Genomic DNA, 24,354 nt, shown 5'->3' with positions numbered 1-24,354 from the left:
AAAGCTCCACAGTTTTACAATTTAGTGTTAACAGTGCCAATGGGTTACAATGTATACATACAATGAAGCACGTTTTGTCAGAAAAATAATAATGGAGGGAAAAAAACATAATAAGCATACATGAGAAATGATTTGATACAAACATTTTCAATAAACAGTGAAAAGAGTTCATAGTGTACGTAGTTATTTCATGAGATGTGTGACATTAGAAAGGCAGATAAGAGACGGAGAAGAAGACTGATACTTTGAAGAGGTTTATGAGCTAAAAAGGTTTGGTGTTATGGTGATTACATATGAATTAATGGGCTAGATCAGGGAGGATAACTGCAGAGGCAGGACCAGTGAGACTGGAGGTACTCTCTAGTGGCAGATTTCAATTGATTTGGATGTTTGCGGGACCTGATTACTAGTGGTAATTTGTTATATGATATGGTAAGATTGTAGCTGTAGAGGTCGCAAGACGATTTTAGTTAGTTTTGTATATTTGTATTAGGTGAAGGTCAGAGCTACATAGGAACCTAGTGAGGGAATATTAAGAAATTATGGGAGATAAGCTAGGGCAGAAAGATTTCAGGTGTAGTATAGAGTGAATTATCTGTAGTTGAGAGAGTAGAAGCTGGTGAGGAAATTCCAGCCAGTTTAGGTACCTTAGTGAAAGACAATGATGCGCTTTATAAGTTTGGTGAGCAGCGAATCTGGCAACCTTATTATAGGTAGACTCTAGTTTGGTTAGTAGTGTGGAGATAAGAATGGTAAAAATCTGGTAGCTATATAGAAGGCTCGGTAGAAGATATGCATGAAAAAGGGTTATTTTTGCTTTGTTAGTTAGAAATTGTTGGTTTTGATAAAGAAGGCCAAGTGTTTGGTGTGACTTTTTGATGCAGTTGTTTACATGTAGATCAAACCTGAGTTGGTCATCTATCGTTACTCCTAATAGTTTTTCACTAGGTTCAACATTAATGGAGTGTTATTGAGGGACAGTGCAGAAAATGTAGATTTTAATGTATGTGAAGTTCTTTGGGGGAAATAGTAAGAGTTTTGTCTTTGTAGGGTTAGGAATTATCTGATTATCACAGAGCCAGGATTCCACTGAGTTAAAAGATGCTTGAGTTGTAGAGATAAGGTCAAAGGGAGTATCTGTGATGGTGGTGATGGTAGAGTCATCTGCGTATTGTACAAGGAATGACTGTGGACAGGAGGTGTAGAGTAGATTAGTGAATATCTTGAATAGTACTGGGCCAAAGATAGATCCTTGGGGGACTCCTCTTTTGACAGGAAGAGGCGGAGAGAGAGCTGAGAGCCATCTCGTTGATTGTAGATGGTCAGTGAGATTGCTGGAAAACCAGGTAGTAGTAGAGGCAGAAAAATTTAGGTAATCCAGTTTGTTCAGCAGAAGAGGGTGAGAGACCATATCAAATGCTTTGAAAAGTCGAGGAATATGCAGGAGACCAACTTATTATTGTCTCTGGCTAGAGAAATAGTATTAATGAAGGATATAAGGGCAGTTTTAGTGCTATGTTTTGGGTGAAAGCCATGCTGTGTAGGAGTGAGCAAGTTTTCTTGTAGTAGGTATTTCATGATTTGCTTGGGTAGGCATTTTTCCTAAATTTTTGAGAGTGGTAAGAGGCTCACGATGGGTCTGAAGTTTGTAATGTCACTGGAGTTACCTCCTTTGTGAATGGATATGGTGTAGAATTCTTTCCAGATAGATGGCACCTTAGATTGTGGGATGGAGTGATTTATTAGGATTGATACAGGGAGGGCAAGGGATTCAGCAGCAATTTGTAGGAAATAGGGAGGCAGGTTGTCAGCAGAAGCAGAGAAGGGTTTAAGTTTAGAGAACAAGGATTTTATATAGTTAGTGGGTACAGTTGTAAGAGAGAAAGTGGTGGACGAGTTGAGAGTAGGAGAGGATTTGGAAAGATTAATTGAGTTGGTAGTAGAGGGGAAGGAATTAATCAGCTTAGATATGGATTCAATGAAATGGGAATTGAATAAGGTAACTGTTTGTTCTGGTGAGTTGTTTGGGCAGGGGTTGGGAGAGGAATGGTTACCAGGGTGCAGGATTTTGTTTAAGTAGTTCCAAAATTTCTTGCTATCTGTTTTTTTGGGCAGTTGGGGGTTAAAGTAGAAGTTCTTTTTGCCTTTGTGGATGTGTTTTTTTTTTTTGCCTGATTTCTCAGTTCTTTATATTTTTGCAAATGGGATGAGAGCTTAGTTTTTACTCACCTTTTCCATGCCCTGTTTCTAGTTTTCATTTTGGTGCCGGTGGCATTGGTAAGGCAAGGTGATATATTAGATTTGATGTAAACAGTGTGGGGTGGAGCAAGAGAGTTAAGAATGTTAAGGAAAGTAGAGCTGAAAGAGTGGACAGCTTCATCAAGGGAGAGATAGATCAGATGTGTCCAGCTTATCCTGGAGAGGTTGGCATTAAAAGTCTCAGGACAGAAGTGGATAGTTTGCGACAGGTTATATATCTGTGAGGCCTAGTGAAATGAGGAGTGTATCTAAGAACCTTCACAGGGTAGTGATCAATTTTGGAGTTTTGTATATTTGTATTAGGTGAAGGTCAGAGCTACATAGGGACCTAGTGAGGGAATATTGAGAAATGATGGGAGATAAGCTAGGGAAGAAAGATTTCAGGTGTAGTATAGAGTGAATTATCTGTAGTTGAGAGAGTAGAAGCTGGTGAGGAAATTCCAGCCAGTTTAGGTACCTTAGTGAAAGGCAATGATGTGCTTTATAAGTCTGGTGAGCAGCGAATCTGGCAACCTTATTATAGGTAGACTCTAGTTTGGTTAGTAGTGTGGAGATAAGAATGGTAAGAATCTGGTAGCTATATAGAAGGCTCGGTAGAAGATATGCATGAAAAAGGGTTATTTTTGCTTTGTTAGTTAGAAATTGTTGGTTTCGATAAAGAAGGCCAAGTGTTTGGTGTGACTTTTTGATGCAGTTGTTTACATGTAGATCAAACCTGAGTTGGTCATCTATCGTTACTCCTAATAGTTTTTCACTAGGTTCAACATTAATGGAGTGTTATTGAGGGACAGTGCAGAAAATGTAGATTTTAATGTGTGTGAAGTTCTTTGGGGGAAATAGTAAGAGTTTTGTCTTTGTAGGGTTAGGAATTGTCTGGTTATCACAGAGCCAGGATTCCACTGAGTTAAAAGATGCTTGAGTTGTAGAGATAAGATCAAAGGGAGTATCTGCGATGGTGGTGATGGTAGAGTCATCTGCGTATTGTACAAGGAATGACTGTGGACAGGAGGTGTAGAGTAGATTAGTGAATATCTTGAATAGTACTGGGCCAAAGATAGATCCTTGGGGGACTCCTCTTTTGACAGGAAGAAACCCATAACAGAACAAAAGCAAAAAGAGCGCTGTTCATAAATAAACACCTCAGTGTCTTTGGGAATTCAACTCTACCACGGCACCACACCAATCCAGTACTCCTTCTATCTTATAGACAAATTCACAAATGAAAATGTAAAAAAATGTAAAAAAAAGAATTTATTATAACCAAAGAGAACGTCAAAACTGGTTAAGTGCTTTCACTTGATAGCAACAAGCTTCATCAGAATGGATTCAATGAAATAGGAATTGAATAAGGTAACTGTTTTTTCTGGTGAGTTGTTTGGGCAGGGGTTGGGAGATGAATGGTTACCAGGGTGCAGGATTTTGTTTATACAGTTCCAAAATTTCTTGCGATCTGTTTTTTTTTTTTTTTGGGCAGTTGGGTGGTTAAAGTAGAAGTTCTTTTTGCCTTTATGGATGTGTTTTTTTTTTTTTTTTGCCTGATTTCTCAGTTTTTTATATTTTTGCAAATGGGAAGGGAGCTTAGTTTTTACTCACCTTTTCCATGCCCTGTCTCTAGTTTTCATTTGGGTGCTGGTGGCATTGGTAAGGTAAGGTGATAAATTAGATTTGATGTGAACAGTGTGAGGTGGAGCAAGAGAGTTAAGAATGTTAAGGAAAGTAGAGTTGAAAGAGTGAACAGCTTCATCAAGGGAGAGGTAGATTAGCTGTGTCCAGCTTATCATGGAGAGGTTGGCATTAAAAGTCTCAGGACAGAAGTGGATAGTTTGCGACAGGTTATATATCTGTGAGGCCTAGTGAAATGAGAAGAGTATCTAAGAACCTTCACAGGGTAGTGATCAATTATGGAGTTGGGTAGGATCTCAGGTTATGGTATTTGTGGGGATCTGTGACTAAAATCCAGTCGATGAGAGAGAGAATTTATCTATTATGCCCAAGGGGGAATAGTGTCTAAGGCTTTAGCCAAGTCAATGTAGGTGGTGCACACCATCTTCCCCTCATCCATGGCCTTGGTGACTGTCTCTTTGAAGTAGACCAGATTTAGCAGACATGCCCTCCCCTTGACAAAGCCAAACTGTGTGGGGTCAAGTGTTTAGAGATTGCAAATGTCCCTGTTAATGAGGTCCATGATAATATGTTCCATGGCCTTGCAGATCAGGTTAGTTAGGCTGATGGGTCTATAATTTCCCAAATTGGTGGACACTCCACCTTTGTGTAAGGGGAAGGCAATGGCTGTCCTCCACTCAGCTGGGGCAAAGCCTAATACACACTAGCATGGCTAGACAGTCTTCTGTCCTTTGCATCACATCTAGATCTTCTCAGTCAAAATATATCCCAATCACTCCACTTCTAATAAATGAAGCTTAGTCTTAAATATCACTAGGGGTAGAGTATGCCTTCACTCTTATAGCAAATGCATCACAAAAAAAATCTTCATAATTTGCAGGTTCTCTGAGACAGACTCACTAGAGTCATGTTTCCCAAAAGTGGGAGCATCATTATGTCACCGTTAAAACAGTAAATTGAATGCCCATCAAAAAGATAGCAGACATAATTGTCTCTACTCTCTTATTTAAACTGTAGAAGCTTAATTATTATCCACCAATGACAAATAAACTTAGAGCAAGCATTGTCTATTATTTAGTCAGATCACAGTCCAATAAGGGAATGATACTGAATCTACAGATAATTTACCTTAGAAACACTAACTATTCCTCCATTCTTTTGCCAAAAATCTGGAATTCTGTACAGTTATAGTCAATGCAAAAACCTCACAATATTTAAATCTCTGTTAACCTCTGATTTTAAAACTAGGGATTAATATCCATGTTGTCTCCTTTCTCTTCTTCATCAGAAAAACACCTCTTACTTCCTTACTAACACTTGAAGTAATAGATTCTCCGCCATCAGTTTATATTTATCCATACCAGGAATGCTTTGCCAGTTGAATTATGGAATTCTTTTCATCTTCCATATTTGGGTTAATGTAATCTTTATATTTTTTTTGTCTTCTGCAGTTAAATTATTAAAATATTCATCCATCCATCCTCAACTCCTTTTTCCCATTTTGCACATGGGTCAAGGTGTCACTTCAACAGTAGCAATTATTTTGAGCCAAGATTTACTCCACTGGGTGGCTACTAGCCCTGCCATGGTAGTTCATCTGTACCAGTCACTCGCACACATACTCACACCTATAGCCAATTTAGAGTGTCCAATACACCTACTGCATGTCTTTGGAATGTGGGAGGAAACCAGAGCACCCAGAAGAAAACCACATGATAGCAGTGAGGAAATGCAGACTCCGCACAGAAGGCATCCCAGATGGGAATCAGAATGGAGAACCTCTTGCTGTGAGGTGCAATGTTAACCATTGCACCACCGCAGTCACTTACATTATTAAAAATACATTATATATATTATTAAAATATATTTCTGTGTTCTGAACTGTTTTCTAATAAGAATAGTTTGCAACTTTAGCATTGCTCTGCATTCCCTGGGTAGTGACTGAAATGGACTCTAATCGGTTCAAGCATATTGTGATGAGTTATGTTCTGAACTGTTTTCTGATAAAAACAATTTATGGGTCTATATCACATCATCAAACTCTCATAACATCAAAATGTAATCATCAACCCCTTTACATCAAATGTCCTATTCAGTGAACTGCCAAAACAGTGAATTGTATTACATTGAATTGTCATAGTTGGCCAACACCATGTACGTAATGTTATGCTGTGCAGGAAAACAGAAAATCTAATTTCTAAAAACAAAACTTTTTCTTTTTTTCATTTTTGCAGGGGGGGGGTCATTTCCCCCTGCACACCTACACCCCCTGCTAATTAAATATACCAAGTCCAAGATCGCACCACATTGAAGACATGGGATGTGTCAGCCGGCTGTGGCAATTTGATGTAATACAATTTGATGTTTTGGTAATTTGTTGAATATGACATTCAATGTAAAGGGGTTGATGATTAGGTATTCAATGTTATGAGAGTTCAATGATGTAATATAGACCCCAATATGCAACTTTAGCATTGCTCTGCATTCTCTGAGTAGTGACTGAAATGGGCTCAGATGAATCAGTTCAAGCATAATGCCATTTTTTAATATCACATGGCAGGTGCAGTAACAAATCCTGCCCATGCCCACTATCGCTTTATGACTTGAAGTGGTGTTGTTGATTCATACATAATGAATATTTATGAGCTTACTGTATTGACATACCAAAATAATGCACAAACTATTAAACAAGAAAACAAAAAATGTGCAAAAAACATGACGGCCAATGGATATAGAAGGACTCCTTTTATTTAAATACTATTAAGCGCTTTTCATTTGTCGCAAATAGCAAACTTCATCAGACAAACAACCGAAATATTTTTTTACTTATTTATTTATTTAAGTTTGATGACCGGGGATGTCCACTGGGCCATAAAGAGCCACTTTTCAGTGGAGGCCCAGGGGAAAAAAGCTCCAAGACATTGCAAGTTAAATGTTACAAAGTAATAACAAAGAGTTCCTACAGAACAATTAAACATTACAGAAGAATAATACATTATGTAATAAGCACTTGAGAGTTAACAATTGAAAATGTGAGGATTACTCGACCTTTGCAGGTTAGGTAAACTCAACATTAACAGAAGAACATTATGTGACTTAAGCTCTAAGTGAGTTAACTTTGGAACCATAGCTACAGTCCATTTGTAGTTAGATGAACCATTTATAACAACATTTAGCACATATTTTATGAAATAAAGGCTATTTTGATAAAGAATTGAGCAGTCATTATTGATGATGTAAAAATTAGAACAAAATTAGGGGAAGGATTAAAAATGGTGGTGAGGAGAGGTAAAAATCTTCAGAACTTAATAGAACATTGTAACAAACCTAGGAACAATTTGCACATGGGTATGAGCAGATGCAGAATGTGTAATTATTGTAGTTTTATATATCAGGACCAATTTGTTGAGATTAGAAATAGAAAATATAGAATTTGTGGAAAATTCAATTGTGAAACTAGGAGTGTAGTTTCTGTTGCTATTTGCCAATTATGCCCAGCATATTACATAGGAAAAACAACTAGGAGTTTCAAAGAAAGAATATATGAGCACATTTATGCAATTAGAAAAGGGCTGTTGGCAAATGCATTAGCAAAGCATATATCTGAATATAAAGATCATCTGTTTAAATGTTGTGTTATACAACAGATCAATGATCAGGATAGAGGTGGACCTTGGACTATCCAGGTGGAAAAGGATGAATTGGTGTGGCAACTGCATCTGCATTCATGTGTGTGGCCAGGATTAAATGATTATTGCACTATTAACAGTATACTTAGGTTAAAGGCATTGGCTAGATAATAAGTAAAAAGTAAAAGATATAAAATATAAAAAATACAATAAAATATTACTTTCTAGTTCGTGTTTTATGTCTGTATATATGAATATACATATATTTATTTTATAAGTGCATAATAGTTGTAATTTAATGTATTGTTGTCTACATATGTTATTTGGCAGAGGTTTTACACCAGATGCCCTTCCTGAAGTAACCCTCCCCATTTATCTGGGCTTGGGATTGGCACAAAGAAATGCACTGGCTTGTGCATCCCCAGTCAGTATTTTAGAGGGTCAGCTCAGGTTGGACGGTTTGGAGACAAAGTCAGAGAGGCAAGATTGCATTGATTTGGACATGTGCTGAGGAGGGATGTTGGGTATATTGGGGAAAGGAAGCTAAGGATGGAGCTGCCAGGTAAGAGGAAAAGAGGAAGGCTGTGGTGAGAGAGGACATGCAGGTGGTTGGTGTGACAGAGCAAGATGCAGAGGACATGAAGAAATGGAAACCGATGATCTGCTCTGGCGACCCCTAATGGGAACAACCAAAAGTGAAGAAGGAGTTGTAATTTAATGTATCACCAGGTCTCATAAAAATGTATTGCTAGTGGAACATGTACAGTTATTTAGTTATTTGATTTATAAATATTTTAATAATATACATACATTTAATGTCCATAATTCATCTATTTGATTGCAATATGAATTATGTTGGCTTAAATGATTAGCTTTTATAATAATGGTTATAGTCTAGTAGGTACGTTTCTTATTATGAAGTATGTATTTTTAAGAAAAGAATCAAATATGTCACTTCCTGCTGCTAAAAGAAAATGGCGGCAATTTTAATTATATAAGTAAAAGTTTTTCTCTGTTGTTTATTGTCTGATGAAGTTTGCTATTTGAGACAAATGAAAAACGTTTAGCAGTATTTAAATAAAAGGAGTTGTTCTATATCTATTAGCTACCACATTTTTGTTTTGTTGTTTAATAGCTTACTGTATTGACTTGATTGTTGATTATTTGATTTGGGTTGGGAGAGATTTGATAATGGTTAAGGTGTTTACCTTATAAACACAAAGTACAAGGTTTGGTTCTCACCATTGAACTTGCCTGATTTTTGCTTATTTATGCTATCTACTATACTTTTTTTATTGCCTGCTGCCTACTTTTATACTGTATTTATATACTGTATACTAAACTACACTGCTGTACTGCAATTGTCTGCATTACTGTGCCTGCTAAATTGAATTTTATTGCTGCTTTCACTGTTTACAAATTCTTTTTTTTTACCATTTTCACTGTTTATGTATTTACTGTTTTTTTTTCACGTTTTTAAAGCTATCTGCTATGCTTGTTTTTGTTTACCTGCCAAGCAGTGTTTAAATAACTGATCTGTTAGCTGTTTAAACCTTTCTTTAGAGCCTCCTTGCTGATTTTCTGCTGTTTTAAACTTTTTTTTAGTGTCTCGCTGCTATTTTTCTGCTGTGTTAGACATTCTCTAGTGTTTTCCACTGAAACTAGGGTAGATAGTAGCTGTAGCATAGTCCACATACAGGCTTGCTGCATCTGGCTTTGGTTGTAGTGGTTGTTTGTTCTGAGCATGTTTTCAAGGCCATCTTGGATTGGAAGGTGCCTATCTGCACTTTAGTGAGGGGATTGTGTTGATTGGACCCTGTCTTGTAAAGGGAAGTCAGTCTAGGTCTTGGAATAAGCATTCTCTTTGGACCTTTTTAATCTTTTTAATTTTTTTTTCAAGTTTTTAGCTTCTGGTATTTAGGCTTGCATTTAAGCAGGTTTCTCGTTGTTTGTACTGAGTTGAACTGAAGTGGGCTACCAGCCACAACTCTGAGCTGAGATACCAGATCTACAGGTTTCTGAGCATCAAAAAATATACAAGTTGCCCGTTTTTTCTTCTTTTTTTTTTTTTTTTTGTTTTGCTTATTTATACTATTTACTGCACTGTTTTATTTCCTGCTGTCTGCTTTATACTGTTTTTTCATATACTGTGTACTAAACTACACTGTTGTGCTGCAATTGCCTGCATTACTGCACCTGTTGAATCAAATTATATTTCTGTTTTTACTATTTATAAAGCTTTGTTTCTATTTTCACTGTTTGTTGAGTTTTTACTGGTATTTTTTACTGCTTTAAAGCTATCGATTCAGCCTGTTCTGGATTTCTTGTCAAGCAGTGTTTAAATAAATGATCTGATAGCTGTTTAAAACATTCCTTTGACCCTTCTTGCTGATTTTATGCTGTTTTAAATGTTTTTTAGTGTCTTGCTGCTATTTTTCTGCTGTGTTAAATATTCTCTAGTGCTTCCCGATTAAACTAGGGTATCTAGTTGCTGTAGCATAGTCCACATACAGGCTTGCTGCATCTGGGTTTGGCCGTACTGGTTGCTTTTTCTGAGCACATTTTCCAGGCCATCTTGGATAGGAAGGGGCCTATCTGTACTTTAGTTCATAGGTTCATACTAGGCTATCTGCCCTAGGGCATTTATAAGCCTAGCCAGAGTGTGTTTGGCTTTCGCCACCCATTTTAAATTAATTTTGCTATGCCCTTTTTTGAGGTTAGTATACTGTGCCTCTGTCTAACAGTGACACAGAAGTGACACCCTGGGTAAACCAACGATCTCCCATCCACTCATCAAGATTCCTCTTGAAGAGAGTCAATGAGGGACTCTGCCTAACCTGGACTGGGATTTTATTCCAGAGTGAAGGGAGCCTCTGGGTTATGAATCTGTCCCTCCAGCATGTCCTATTTATTTCAGTGCTGAGGTTCAAGTCTCTCGAGCGCGTGGCTCGATGGGATTTGGATTTTCTGAGGTGCAGCATGTCCATTACTTCCGGGTTGGACATGGCTTTATACATCAGGCACAGATCGCCTCTGAGCAGGCGGTATGCCACTGAGTAGAGCTGGAGTTTCTTTAACCGGGCAACATATGGCATCTGTTTGAGCCCTTTGATCCTCTTGGTGAGGTACTTTTGGGGTCTTTCCAGTTGCTGCAGGTGTCTGATAAGGTACATCCAAAAAGGGGCATTGTACTCAATTATGGGCCTGATGAGGGATGAGTAAAGAGGCACGATGACCTCCCCTGATCTAGATGTGAATCCCTTCATGATTAGGTGGGCTATATAAAATGTTTTTCTAACCACTTTGGCCACGTGGTTGTCAAATGAGAGATTGCTATCAATTTGGGTCCCCAGGTCCCTAATTACTTCTTCCGTACTTAATGGATTACCACCTATGTGGCAATTTGTGGGCACTTTGTTTTTGCCAAAGGGGATGACTATACACTTTTTGGCGTTTAGTGTCCTGTGCAATTTTTCTCTCAAAGCTGGCCTTAGACGATTTTATGAGTGTCTGTAGTTTTTTGCTAATACTGATAAGAGATGCCTTCCCTTTTTGGGATTTTGCTCATTCATGTAGTAGCTTCCTCCTTCTATTGTATAGTTTGTTTATGACTGGGGTTCACCAGACAGGACGTCTGCCTTTGGAGGATTGGGTCTTGGTTTTATTTGGGATTGCATGATCCAAGTATTCCTGAAGGTGTTCATAGAATGCGTTTATAAAGGATTCTGTGGTCTGGGCCGTATTTTCCACAGGCCCGGGGGCTTTGAAGGATTCCACCTCAGTTTTGAGGAGTGTGAAATTTGCTTTAGAGAAGTTTTTCACTGTGGTTTTCTGGGCAGGGGTTGGGGTCGGGATGTGCATATACAGTGAGATTAGTTTATGGTCTGATCTTACCAGTGAGGGATACACTTCTGGTCTGGAGCATAAAGTCCCCATGTTGGAGATGTTCAGGTCCAGTATGTTTTCCCCTCTTGTGGGAGTGGTAACAAGTTGTTCCATAGCATTTGAGTTTATAAATTCTAGGAACCTTTGGGCTAGGGTGTTGGAGCTAGAGTAATGCTCCCAGTCTATGTTAATGGTGTTTGGAGAGACCTTCATATTTTCCAATGTTCTCAGGAAGGCCGAGTGAGGTTCCTGGGTTTGGGAGGGTGGTCTGTAGCAGGCTATAAACTGGAAGGCAGTTTTACCCACTGTTAGTTGCACATGGATAGTCTCTGATGCTTCGTGCTGTGCCAACAACCTGGAGGTGTGGGTATCTTTGACGAATATTGATACTCCCCTTCCTTTTGTGGTTCGGTTCAAGTTTTGGGGCCAAAAAGCATGGTATGAGGTATAACCTGGTAGTGCTGGGGTGCTCTCAGGAGCCTTGAACCAGGTTTCTGTTACTGCACAGATATCGATGTTCTCCATGCTAAGGAGAGTTTTGAGTGCATGCATCTTGAGGTTTAGACTTCTGGCGTTGAGTAGCATTACTCTTAGTTTCTTATCCCTTGTGATACCTTTGGAGGTGGGTTTGTCTTTTGAGCCTTGCCTAAAAAAGGCACTATGGGGGTAGCAAGAGCCTTTGCCAATATCCGAAAGCCCAGGGGTGACAGGTGCAAGCCGTCCCTAGCGAAGCGTTGTGGCTTGTCGAGCATGTCATCCCAGGCTGACAAGTATTGGATCCCCTTTGAAGGACACCAACACTTAAGCCAATTGTTGAAATTGATCATCTTGTCTTCATATTGTGGCATCATTCTTGGTGAGGGTAAGATGCTACTCAAGGTCAGGGTCATACCGGCCTGTGCTACATGCTCAGAGAGCTCCTCTATGTCTCTTTTCATGTAGTCCAGGGAGGTACATCTCAGGTCATTCACACCAGCATGGAGAATGACTGAGTCATATTTGTACTTGCCTTGGAGTGACCTGAGTGCTTGTGTTATGTGGCGGATCCTAGCGCCCAACAGGCAGCACACTGTGACCTTCTCCTTGTTCAGCCTGGTGAGTGGGACGTCAGTGTGCCTGACAATAGAGTCACCAATTACAAGTGTATCAGGTGTGTTGTTTAGCCTTAAGGGCTGTGACTGTTCGGCACACTGGCTTTATGAGCTATGTGTTGCACATGTTTTGTTTTGGGGTAGCGGTTGCTTGGGTGTCTGCTTTGGAGGTCTCTGCTGCTTGGGCAGATTTTTATTTAGAGCCTCCAAGTATGTTTTTGTGTGTTTATGTGTTTGGTTTGCTGTCGTGGTAGGTCTATGTGAGATTGGAATTGTAGTGAGTGTGGTTTCCTTCTCCTCCTGACTGGTTATGCCAGTACTGAGTTGAGAGAGCTTAGCCTCCAGTTTGGCTATATGGTTGCATCTCTCACATGTGTTGGAATTTGTTGGGAGGAGGAGAGGGTTGTCTGTGTACATGAGGCAGTTGTAACATTGCCTCAAGATTCCCAGATTCACCAGCTGGACCGGAGATGAGATTGACAATTGACCTTTGGACATGCTAGAATAGTATTGGGAATTCCTTTATAATTGAAAAAAAGGGCCAGTGGGGAACAAGGTACTCAAGGGGAGTTTGTGAGAGTGTAGTGCTTTTAATTTTTTTAGTGCTGACTTATATAATTGCTTTAGTGAGCAAGTGCCAGGTAACGTAAATGCAATGTGTTACAGGTAACTTAAATGCTAAAATGACAAACAGTAACTTTCTTTCAAGTGAAACAAGGAAATAGTGAAAGGATTGTGCTGATTGGACCACCTCTGTTAACGAGAGGTCAGTCTATAGCTTGAAATAAGCATTCCCTTTGGTCATTTTGAACTTTTTCAAAGTTTTTGTTTCAAGTTTTTAGCTTCTATTATCTAGGCCCTGCATTTCAACAGTTTTCTGCTTGTTTGCACATTGTGTAGCACCGTGCAATTGTGCACCAAAGCTGGACAGTTAAATTCAACAATTTTTCTCTTAGATACTACTGTAGTAGATTAGTATAACCCTCATTGTTAGTGCTTTCCCAGTCAAAATAAATACTGGTAGTGAGCTGCAGCCTATTAATCACCAGCAAAAAATAACAAATATATAAACAGATATATAAATAAATAAATAAATCCCCAGGCAGAAGTATCCAATTACCAAGCTCCTCCGTGAATGATTCTGAAAAGCGTCCCCTAGTGACAACAGTCTTCAGCTTAGCATTATGGGCAGTTGGACTACCCTTGTTTCGTCTACCAATGTCATTGACTTGGATATCTTGAAGTAGTGTAGCAATTGCCTCATGTAGACCAACTTTCTACTAATAACTCATTCTAGTACAGAGTGCGATAGCTGTATCTACACCAAAAATCTTGAATCCATGCTGTCTTGCACTCAAAACAGTAGCATGGAAAAGGTTGTCAACTCACCCACCACTCTATATATATATATATATATATATATATATACATAATACCATTACTCATACATATATTATGCATCAAACACAAAAATCTACATACTTGGAGGTTCTCTCGAAAAACTTAAGAAAACACTAGAGACCTCCAAAACATAAGACTGCTACAACTAACACACTGCCCAAAGCACCCATGACACATAGCAACAACAATGTTTCACCCACCAAACCTGTAAGGCGAAACACTCAAATAACTAAATTTCTTGTCATTGGAGACTCAGTAGTGAGACACATGGATGTCCCAATCACCAGACTGAACAAGGAGAAAGTTACAGTCAGCTGCCTGTCCAGTGCCAGGATTTGTCAGATCACACATGCACTCAGTTCTCTCAGCAACAAGTGCCATTAGAACTCTGTCATAGTTCATGTTGGTGTGAATGACCTGAGATGTACCTCACTGGACTATATGAAGAGACACATGGTTAAGCTCTCTGAGTATGTGTCCCAGGCAGGTATGTCCCTAGCCTTGAGCAGCATGCTACCCTCACCTAGAATGACGCCACAACGTAAGCAAAAAAAAAATGTTGATTTCAATAATTTTCTTAGTTTTGGAGACATTCAAAGGGGATTCAGTTCCTGTCAGCCTGGAAAGCCATAGTTGACAAGCCTTGCTGCTTTTTTTGGCTGATGGCAAAGGGTCTTGCTTCTCCTATAGTGCTTTTTAGGCAAGGTCTTGAAAGCAACATTACCAACATGATATTACCCAACCAGATCAAAATAAGGGTCATGCTGATAAATGCCAGGATATTAAACCAAAAACCACACTCCCTGAATGTATTCTGTCACTGGACGATGTAGATGTATGAGCAGTCACAGAAACCTGGTTCAAGGCCTCAAATAGTATCCCTGCTTTGTAAGGCTACAATGCCTTCCACACCTTTAGACCGCAAAATGAATGTGTGAAAACCAAAGGAGGCTGTGTTTCTATCTATATTAGAGGTACATTCACCTCCCTTCTAGCTAGACTGGACAACTCCAAGGAGTTGCTCCAAGTCCAGGTTATGGTGGGTAAGACCCCTATTCAAGTCATAACCTGTTATAGATCCCCCTCCATGGGTCACAATGCCCATGAAGCCTACTTGACCAAAATGGTTATTTTAATGAACACTCTGGTTATGGGAGATTTCAATTATCCCACCATAAACTGGAAAGCCTACACTAGCCCCAACTCCCTAGCGCAAAAGTTCCTTGACTTTGTTAATTCAAATGCCCTTGAACAAATTATTCATAAGCTAACAAGAGGAACAAACATTCTAGATCTAATCCTTATTAACATGTCAAACAGAAGCACTGCCACAGCTGTCAGACACTCATTAGTTAAATCAGCCCACAAAACAGTCACCTTTGTACTGGTACTAACACCAGAACTCACAAAGGGTGAATGCAGACTAAAAACTTCACCGAGGCAAACTATACCCTTCTAGGTGAAGGTATAAATGCATGTCAAACCCCGTCCCAAGCTGGAAGTGGTAACTATGCCAAAGCTTGCACTAAAGCCCTGTAATCACTTGCATAAGTGTATAATCTTGGCTGTACCAGAAAGAATCAAAGCTAGAGCTCCAAGTAGAAACAAGCTGCCATGGTGGATGTCCAGCATCAACAATCTTTACAACAAATGCAAAAGGTTGCTGTCCAAGAAAAGAAAGGCAAGGCCGCAACAATGGAAAAGCACCCTCCTCAGCCTCAACCGGCAAATAAGACAACTTGTCAAATCCTCTAAGGGCTCATTTGATAGAGACTTAGCAAGTACAGCCGAGGATAACCATAAGGCCTTTTACAACTACACACATAGCCTAAAAGGTAGGACCCAAGCATGTGCAGAACTAGTGACTAACGGTATCACACACACTGACCCCACAGAGATAGCAAACCTGCTAGCAGATAGGTTTGGCTAACATTTCACTCCCTTATCCCCTCCTAACTTATCACAAACCTTCTCCTAAGCTTCCCTCCAACCCTACACATCTGACAAGCAGGTCCTCTAAGCTTGTCCAAGGCAAAAAAACACAGCCTTTTTGGGACCAGACGACACCCCAAACTGTTTTTTAAACAGGCTATAACATGAAGCAGCATCATCATTAAGTACCTTTTTCAATCATGACCTAACCACAAGCTTTGCTCCTGCAGAGCAGAGAACAACAACAGTTATTCCCCTCCACAAAGGTGGCCCAGCAACAGACCCAGGGCATTACAGATCCATAAGCCTGACCAACTTTATCTGTAATCATATCATTATGGACCTCATAAATAAATACATAGGTGACCTCCAAACCTTAGATCCTACCCAATTTGGCTTCATCAAGGGCAGATCCTACCTGCTAAATCTGGTGGACTTATTTGAAAATGTCACCAGGGCTATTGACAAGGGCAAATCTGTGCACACAGCATGCCTCTACTTGGCAAAGGCTTTAAACAAAATCCCACATTCAGGCATCATCGATAAACCTAGCAGACTGAGTGTAAACCCCTTCATTGTAAGATGGGTTGCCAACAAGCTCACAAACCAAACACACATTATCAAAGTGGGGGACTCCACATCAACCAGCAGACCTGTTACTAGCAGGGTGCCACAGGGATCAATGCTGGGCCCCCTACTGCTTGGTATAAACTTCTCAGAAGTTCAGGTCAAAACTAAGGGATTGTGGCTGACCAAGTTTTCAGACAACTGCAAACTAGGTGCAATCATTGAATCTCCAATTTATGTCAGTATACTCCAGGAGGGTTTCATGCAGACCAGCGACTGGTGTATTAGTCTTGGTCTCAAATTTAATGCAGAGAAATGCATCATCATTCTCTTCAGCATAAACAATGTCCATTCACATTGTCAAATCAACAACATAGATTCATAGGTTCATAGGTGTGTACTAGGCTAATGGCTCTGGAGCCCTTACAAGCCTAGCCCATAGGCTTACCCTGGCATCGTGCCACCCAACCTTAGTTTCCAGTGCCTCTGTCGAGTAAAGCCACTGGAGTGATCCCTGGGGTGAATTTCTATTTCCCATCCACTCATCAAGATTTCTATAGAAGAGGGCCAGTGAGGTACTCTGCTTGACATGTATGGGAAGTCTATTCCATAGCATGGGCAGTCTCTGAGTTATGAACCTGTCCCTGCAGCATGTTCTGTTGATTGTGGTAATAAGGTTGAGGTCTCTGTAGAGTGTGATGTGAAGGGATTGGGATTTCTTTAGATGTAACATTTCTAACAAAGTTGGGTCAGACATGGCTTTATAAATCAAGAAGAGACCGCCTCTAAGTAGGCGATATGAGACAGAGAATAGTTGGAGATTTTTTAGTCTGTCCATATTGGACAAATGTTTAAGGCCTAGGATCTTCTTTGTGTGGTACCTTTGTGGCCTTTCCAGTTGTTGCAGGTGTTTATTGAGGTACATGCCAAATGGGGTATTGTACTCAATGACTGGTCTAATGAGGGAAGAGTAGAGGGAGACAATGACCTCTTTCTTCCTGGATGCAAAACCCTTAGTAATGAGATGTGCTACATGAAGGCCTTTCTGACAACAGTGGCAATGTGGTGGTCAAAAGAGAGATTACTGTCAACCCGTGTTCCCAGATCTCTTGTAACGCCTTCTCTGTTCAGTGGACTACCATCGAAGTGGTAATTCATGGGAACTGGGTTTTTTCCAAAGGGGATGACAATACATTTTTCGGCATTGAGCTTAAGGCCATGGTTCTGATACCAGTCGTTGGTCTCAGTGAGGCCTTTCTGTATGATGTCAGCGTCACTTGGGGAGTTAATAATAGCTCCCAACTTGCGAACTTTGTCAGCCAGAGTCCTTTCTTGTTGGCCTGGACTTCAGAGAAGTAGATACCAAACAGGAGAGGACCCTGTGGGACTCCACTCATGACTATTCAGCAGTCTGACTTGGAGTCAGCTACTTTCACACTGTGAGTTCTATCTGTCAGCCAGTTTGCAACCCACCTTGTGATATAGGGGTTGATGCCTAGCTTCATGAGTTTTTCTATTATTCCTGAGTGGTGAATGGTGTCAAAGGCATTGGCCAGATTAAGGTAGACTGTATGAACCACCTTGCCTGCATTCACAGCTCCTGTGATTGACTCAAAGAAGTTGACCAAGTTGAGAAGGCATGATCTACCCTTCACAGAATCAAACTGTGTGGGATCCAGAGTTTGGAGATTCCCTATATCCTTGTTTATTAGGTCCATGATGTTGCGTTCCATAGCTTTGCATATCAGACTAGTCAGGCTAATGGGGTGATAGTTCCCAGAGTCTGTAGTCACTCCTCCTTTGTGGAGAGGGATGACTGTAGCAGTGTATCATTCAGTAGGGACAGAACCTGAGCTGAGGCTGTGATTAAACAGGGCATACAGGTGAGGTGCTAGTTCACTCTGTAGTTCATGTAGAATACAGCCAGGGATATTGTCAGGTCCCATAGAAGCTGTTTTCCTGGCCTTGGATAGTGCTGTTTTAACCTGTGCAGCAGTAATACTGGCTGTCTGGCAATCTACTGGTATTGTGACTGGTCCCTTGGGGGGGATAGAGGGGTAAGGCTGCCACTGAATCTGTCAGCCAGTATATTGGCAATATCTGTTTGCTCAGTATAAGAGGTACCATTGTGCATTGTGCAGTAGCTCAGAACAAATCTGGGTATTGCAATGGAGATTCTTTACATAACTATAGAAGGCCTTGTGGTTGCATTTACTATCTGCTGCAATTCTGTTTTCATAGCTAGCTTTATAGGATTTGATATGGGATCTCAACTTTTTGTTGAGGCTGATAAGGGAGTTTTTCTAGCCTTGGGACTTCAACTTATTCTGCATCAGTTTCCTCCTTCTGTTGTAGAGTATATTTATGGCAGGGGACCACCAAATTGGCTTCCTTTTTTTGGAGGACAGCATCTTGGTTCTATTGGGTATGGTGAGATCCATGCATTTGTGTATGTATTCGTACAGTGCATTGGTGTATGATTTGGCAGTCATGCTACTGATCTCGATTTGCATGGGTGCAGTGAAATTAGCCACCTCTGTTTTTAGTAACCCAAAGTTAGCTTTGGAGAAGTTTTTCATGGTGGTTACCTTTGCTGGGGTGGGGTGGCTGGGAGGGCTGGGGAGTTCCAAGGTGATTATTTTGTGGTTGGATCTAACCAGGGAGGAGTTGACTATTGGTGTAGAGCAACTGTCAACCTTGTTAGTAATGACCAGGTCAAGGATGTTGCTGGAGATAAGAACAAGCTGGTCCAGGGCATTTGAATTAATGAATTCCAGGAGATGTTGGGCAAGTGTATTGGTACATGAGTAGTTTTCCGAGTTAATTGAGGGGTAGTTGAAGTCGCCCAGTATGAGAGTGTTAGGCTGGACCTTAATATTCTCCAGGGTGCTTAGGAACGTGGAGTGTGAGTCTTGGGACATAGTTGCAGACCAATAGCAGGTTACATCCTGAACCACTGTCTTACCCAATGTTAGCCGTACCTGAAGTATCTCAGATGCATTGTGTTGGGCTACCAGTCTGGAGGTGTGCGCATCCTTTATAAATATGATACACCACTGCCTTTGGAGCTTTGGTCCAAGATCTGGGGCCGAAAGGTGTGGAATGAGTTATAGGCTAGTAGTGCAGGGGTGCTTTCTGCTGCCTTGAGCCAGGTCTCTGTTATGGCACAAATGTCTATGTTCTCCATTTTAAGGAGTGCTTCGAGCGAGTGCATTTTGAGATTTAGATTTCTAGACCCTAAGTATCCACAAAATGGTAAGGGATCTAGGATCATAGGTTGACTGCAACCTTAACTTTGACCACAGTATGTCTACTGTAGTAAGGAAGGCTTTCTATGTAGCACACTTGATTAGTAAAGACATCTCCTCCAGAGCAAAAGAGGTTATAACCCCTCTATACATAGCACTAATCCAGCCCTTAATTGAGTATAACACCCCATTCTGCATTGTACCGTACAAAGCACCTGCAGCAACTGGAGATACGTCAAAGGTTTTTAACCAAGACAATCAAGGGGCTCCAGCATGTCCCTTACACAGACCAATTAAAGTCCCTGTCACTATACTCCGTGTCATATAGACTTCTTAGGGCAGACTTATGCCTTGCCTACAGAGCAATCCAAGACCAAAACCTAATGAACTTGTTGCATTTCAGTAAATCAAATGATACTAGGGCTACCTGTTCTAGGGACCTAAATATGGCCTGCGACTTAAATAGGACATGCTGGATGGACAAATTTGTCTCCCAGTGACTGCTGCTTCTTTGGAACAGTGAAACAGAGCACCTCTATGACACTGTTCAAGAAAAACCTGAGCAACCCACCCATTAAGTACTAAAAGTACATTACATCTCAGTTCACTATAGTTAATTAAGAAGAAAAAATAGGATGCTTAAATAAATTCCAGTAAAAGAGTTATAAATAAAATAAAACACTAACAACAAATAACTATGAGACATTTCCATTTTTGGCAATGACACCCAACTCTATCTAAAGTAATTAAAAATAACTAAACTGTAAAGCTACCAAATGCTGACATGATATTCACTACATCAAAAAAAAAATAATAACCAACTGAAAACAGGCTAAATATTGTCTCAGAACTACAAGAATTAAACTACAAAAACACTCATGAGATGCTTATTTCATAAAAACATGGGCACGCTAGCTAAAAGCTTATTCAGCAGAAAGTGAAGACAATAAGGAACTCTATTCTAATATAATAAAGCACCAAACAATGAATGATTGGACCATGTAGTGTTCTTATCTATGCAAGATATGTAATGTTGCATGGTTGGTTCAAAAAAACTCAGTACATGACCTGTGGCTTTGTACCTTTTCCTGAAACTTGTCTGTAAAACTGCAATGTGAAATATTTCATGTATCAGACAGTTGCAAACCCTGAAAATTATAAAGAGAAGTATTTTAAAGATATCTTATACCCAGACGTCAACCAAAATGTATACACAAAGCTAGATGTAGGTTTTGAAATAGACCATAAGAAAACAAAAGCATGCAGAAAATATGAAAGAGTTTTCTAGTAGCTAAAGTTGTTATAGCCTTAAAGGCAACAGAAAGGCAGGAACCATAACAATACATGTTATCCCCCTGTAATTGACTTTTCACACCTTGGTAAAGGTCAACACATACTGATAAAGTTAAGTGCTTCCGCTAAGGATACTGTAGCATATAACTAATTATCACATAATTCACATGAATGCTGAACATGTAGGCCAGTTTTCACACCCTGATAAAAAGCACTTCAGACTGATAATGTGAAGTGATTCAGTTGTGCCTGCTGCTATGGCAGACATAATTATCTGAGAAGTCACATTTAGTAACATCTGCAGAACGATTTTAACTTGTTGATTTCTGCTGAGATTGGTTGGGTCTTTTGTTACAAGTGCAAATTGTAGAAAAAGATCTATCACACTTTCTGTCAGGAGGTGGCACAAATAGATTTTGCAAAGTAATTCACTGTAACATTGCTAATACTGCAGAACTACTTAAAAAAAACACTGAGCTGAAAACCATATAAACTGCTGCTGCAAAAGTAATTGGGTTGAAGACTTGTCTAATTGGTGAACTCTATTGACGTGCCTGTGTCTAAATTATATGACAGTTGTGAATAACTAGAATGGACACTATGGTGGAAAAACATGGTTGTGATCAGTTAATGCCAGTGATATGTCTGTGACTTCATTATATGAGTTATTGATACATGAAAACATAGCAGATGATGGAAAATTGTGGTGGTAACAATGCATTAATTGTATGTCAAAGGTAAAGGCATGTGAATGGTATGTTGTCATTGTAGTGTTGCATACTGATTATGTTAGAGTAGAGATCTATTCACAGTCTCAGTCAATGACTTAGGTAAAGGTATCTTACTAGCTCATCTAGAATATGGTCTCTCAGATTACTGCAAACTCTAAAAGAAATGCATCCTCCCTTCAACTCATCTTGTACTCCATATGCAGATTAATTTCATCACTCCCTACCCAAGAAATGAACACCATTGCAAACTCATTGAAAACGCTAACCAGCTACCTGTGAACCAACCTGCTGTCCTTTTGCTCACTTATAATGGTTTAAACTTGTCAAGGATTAGACCTTCCCCTTAGTAGCCTCCAGACTATTCAGAGATGCAACTAAATTGCAACTTTAGAAATTTTAACCACTCAGGTCCTCTTCTCCAAACTCCCCAAACTATGCTTGACTACACAGACCATGCTTTCTCAGTCCTTGGTTCTCAACTGCTGGACACTTTCCCTTATTTTCCTTTTTTTCTTCTTACCCCATTTTCCAGTCAGAACTAAATCCACATTTTAAGACTCTAGGCAAATGACTATCCTCTCTCTCTGGTCATAAGTTAATCTCTTCCCACCTTATTTTCTTCCACCTGACTTGCTCTGACACAACTTTTATTGTGATTCTTACCAGCTCTGGAACTGAATATAATGCATTTGTGTACATTGTATTTTGTCAGTCAATCTACATGTAATGTCATGTATCTATTATCTTTATACCCGCAAACCAACTCGTATATTCTCTTTGCACATAATATATGTATATATTGCATTTTGTCATATACAGTGATCTTTTATGTTTACTTGTGGACTGAGACTGAAACAGATCCAATGAGATAAATGCTCTACCCAGTTAACAAATTCAAAATAAAATAAAATGCTGTAGCTAAAAAGTCTCTTATTCCACATACAAAATATATACACCTGAGGCATGCAAACTAAATAAATTAAGACAGCTACCTAGTAATTATGTGTTCTCTTTGTACTTTACAGTAAGATTGTGTAGAGAGTTTCTTATTTTCTCATAAGACAGAACTATTCCTAAATGAGATGAACAATAAACACATCTGAAACAAAGGCTGCCTTTCAGAGCAGGCAGGAATGTAATACTGTGATATACAAAAAAAATGCATTTAACATGCTCAACGCTCTCAATTCAGACACATGCTGGAGAAAAATACATTCATGATGTAATTAGCAAAGAAATCCATGAAAAAAGGCATGCCTGACTGCTGTGTTACTGGTAGTGCTATCATAACACAATAGTCTTATCTATCACTTTGCTGCACCATTGATTAGAAATCATTTATCTTCTGGACAGCCAGGTTTCTCCAAAATGATTTAATGTGCTAGATTGTTACCTCTCAGATATATATCAATGCCACTGATTTCCAAAATAAACCATCTAATAGTTGTGGTGTTCCATAACAATAGCAAATTATGCTCTGATTTTATTGTAGTGCATGGAGCACAGCGATTATGATCCAATATTCTGAAAAAAGATAAATCAGTTAAGCATGACAATAACACAAGACTTAATCTTAACAAATGTAAAGCACCCCTTGCTTCACTTGTTAAGGTCAGGTCTCGCTTGAGGCAGTCAAATCTGCCAGTACTGATCAGCAAAGACAGTGGCAGAGTAAAAATAACATATGTTTTTGTTTGCTGTTCATACAGGTAATGTGTCCTTCACTTCCTCTCATAATTTAGAAAGTAGGCAGAAAACAAGATGTGTGTTTGATGCATTTTCTGAAGGATATAAGGTTTGAAACTCAAATAATATCATTATTTAGTCACTTCACTCCTCAGTGATTTGTCTGAAAACCAAATATTTTATGAGGAACATAAACATATGCGGCAAAGATTTGGACATTCTGTGAAAATCTGGACATTTGAGAGACACGGCAAGGTGAGTGGGAACATAATGGTATCTGTTACATTGTCTTATTGATAGTCCTCACTAAGTGCTTTACAACTTTGAAAGCCATCAAAACACTTAGCATCTTTTTTTCCTTTTTTTTCTGTAACTAGTAGTACATGAAGCAGATAAAACTCCATGCCCTTCAAAGAATAGGTCTCAGATCATAAGTTTTAATTCTGTTCCCGACAAGGATGCCAAGATTGACTTCATGAACTTGACATCCATATCTTGAACACATAATAAACAGGTTATGATCAGCGACCTGATCATAATCCTCTACATACAGTATTATCTAGTAGTGTCTATTATGAGGATCATGTCAAATCAATTATTTTGCCATGCAAAGCTCTTCTACATATAAGAATACAGCTAATACACAAGCAGAAATAGTCCATGTCAAATCAATGATTTTACCATGCAGTTTTCTTATACCACGACAGCTGATGGGCAGACACCCTATGTGTCTATTGTACTTTTCCCTGATAGAGGAATATTGCACTAGTGCTTCATTACCCTTTTGCGATTGCCACTGATGAGGTGCACAATGTTTGTCATAGAGCTGCTATCCCTTAACAGCATGACTGTTGCGCTACCGTAAGTGTAGGGCCCTCATTAGTAAAATCTGATTGATCATAAGTCAGTCACTTTTGAAGTAGTAATAACTTCAAAATCCATCAGCGGTGAAGTCAGATTAAAAAACTTCACCAAGGCCAACTATACCCTCCTGGGGTTTGGCATAAAT

This window comes from Protopterus annectens, chromosome 2.part0 (assembly GCF_019279795.1).
Source record: "Protopterus annectens isolate FY-2018-M chromosome 2.part0, PAN1.0, whole genome shotgun sequence".
Classification (NCBI taxonomy): domain Eukaryota; kingdom Metazoa; phylum Chordata; order Ceratodontiformes; family Protopteridae; genus Protopterus; species Protopterus annectens.
Note: the sequence above shows the minus strand (reverse complement) of the source record.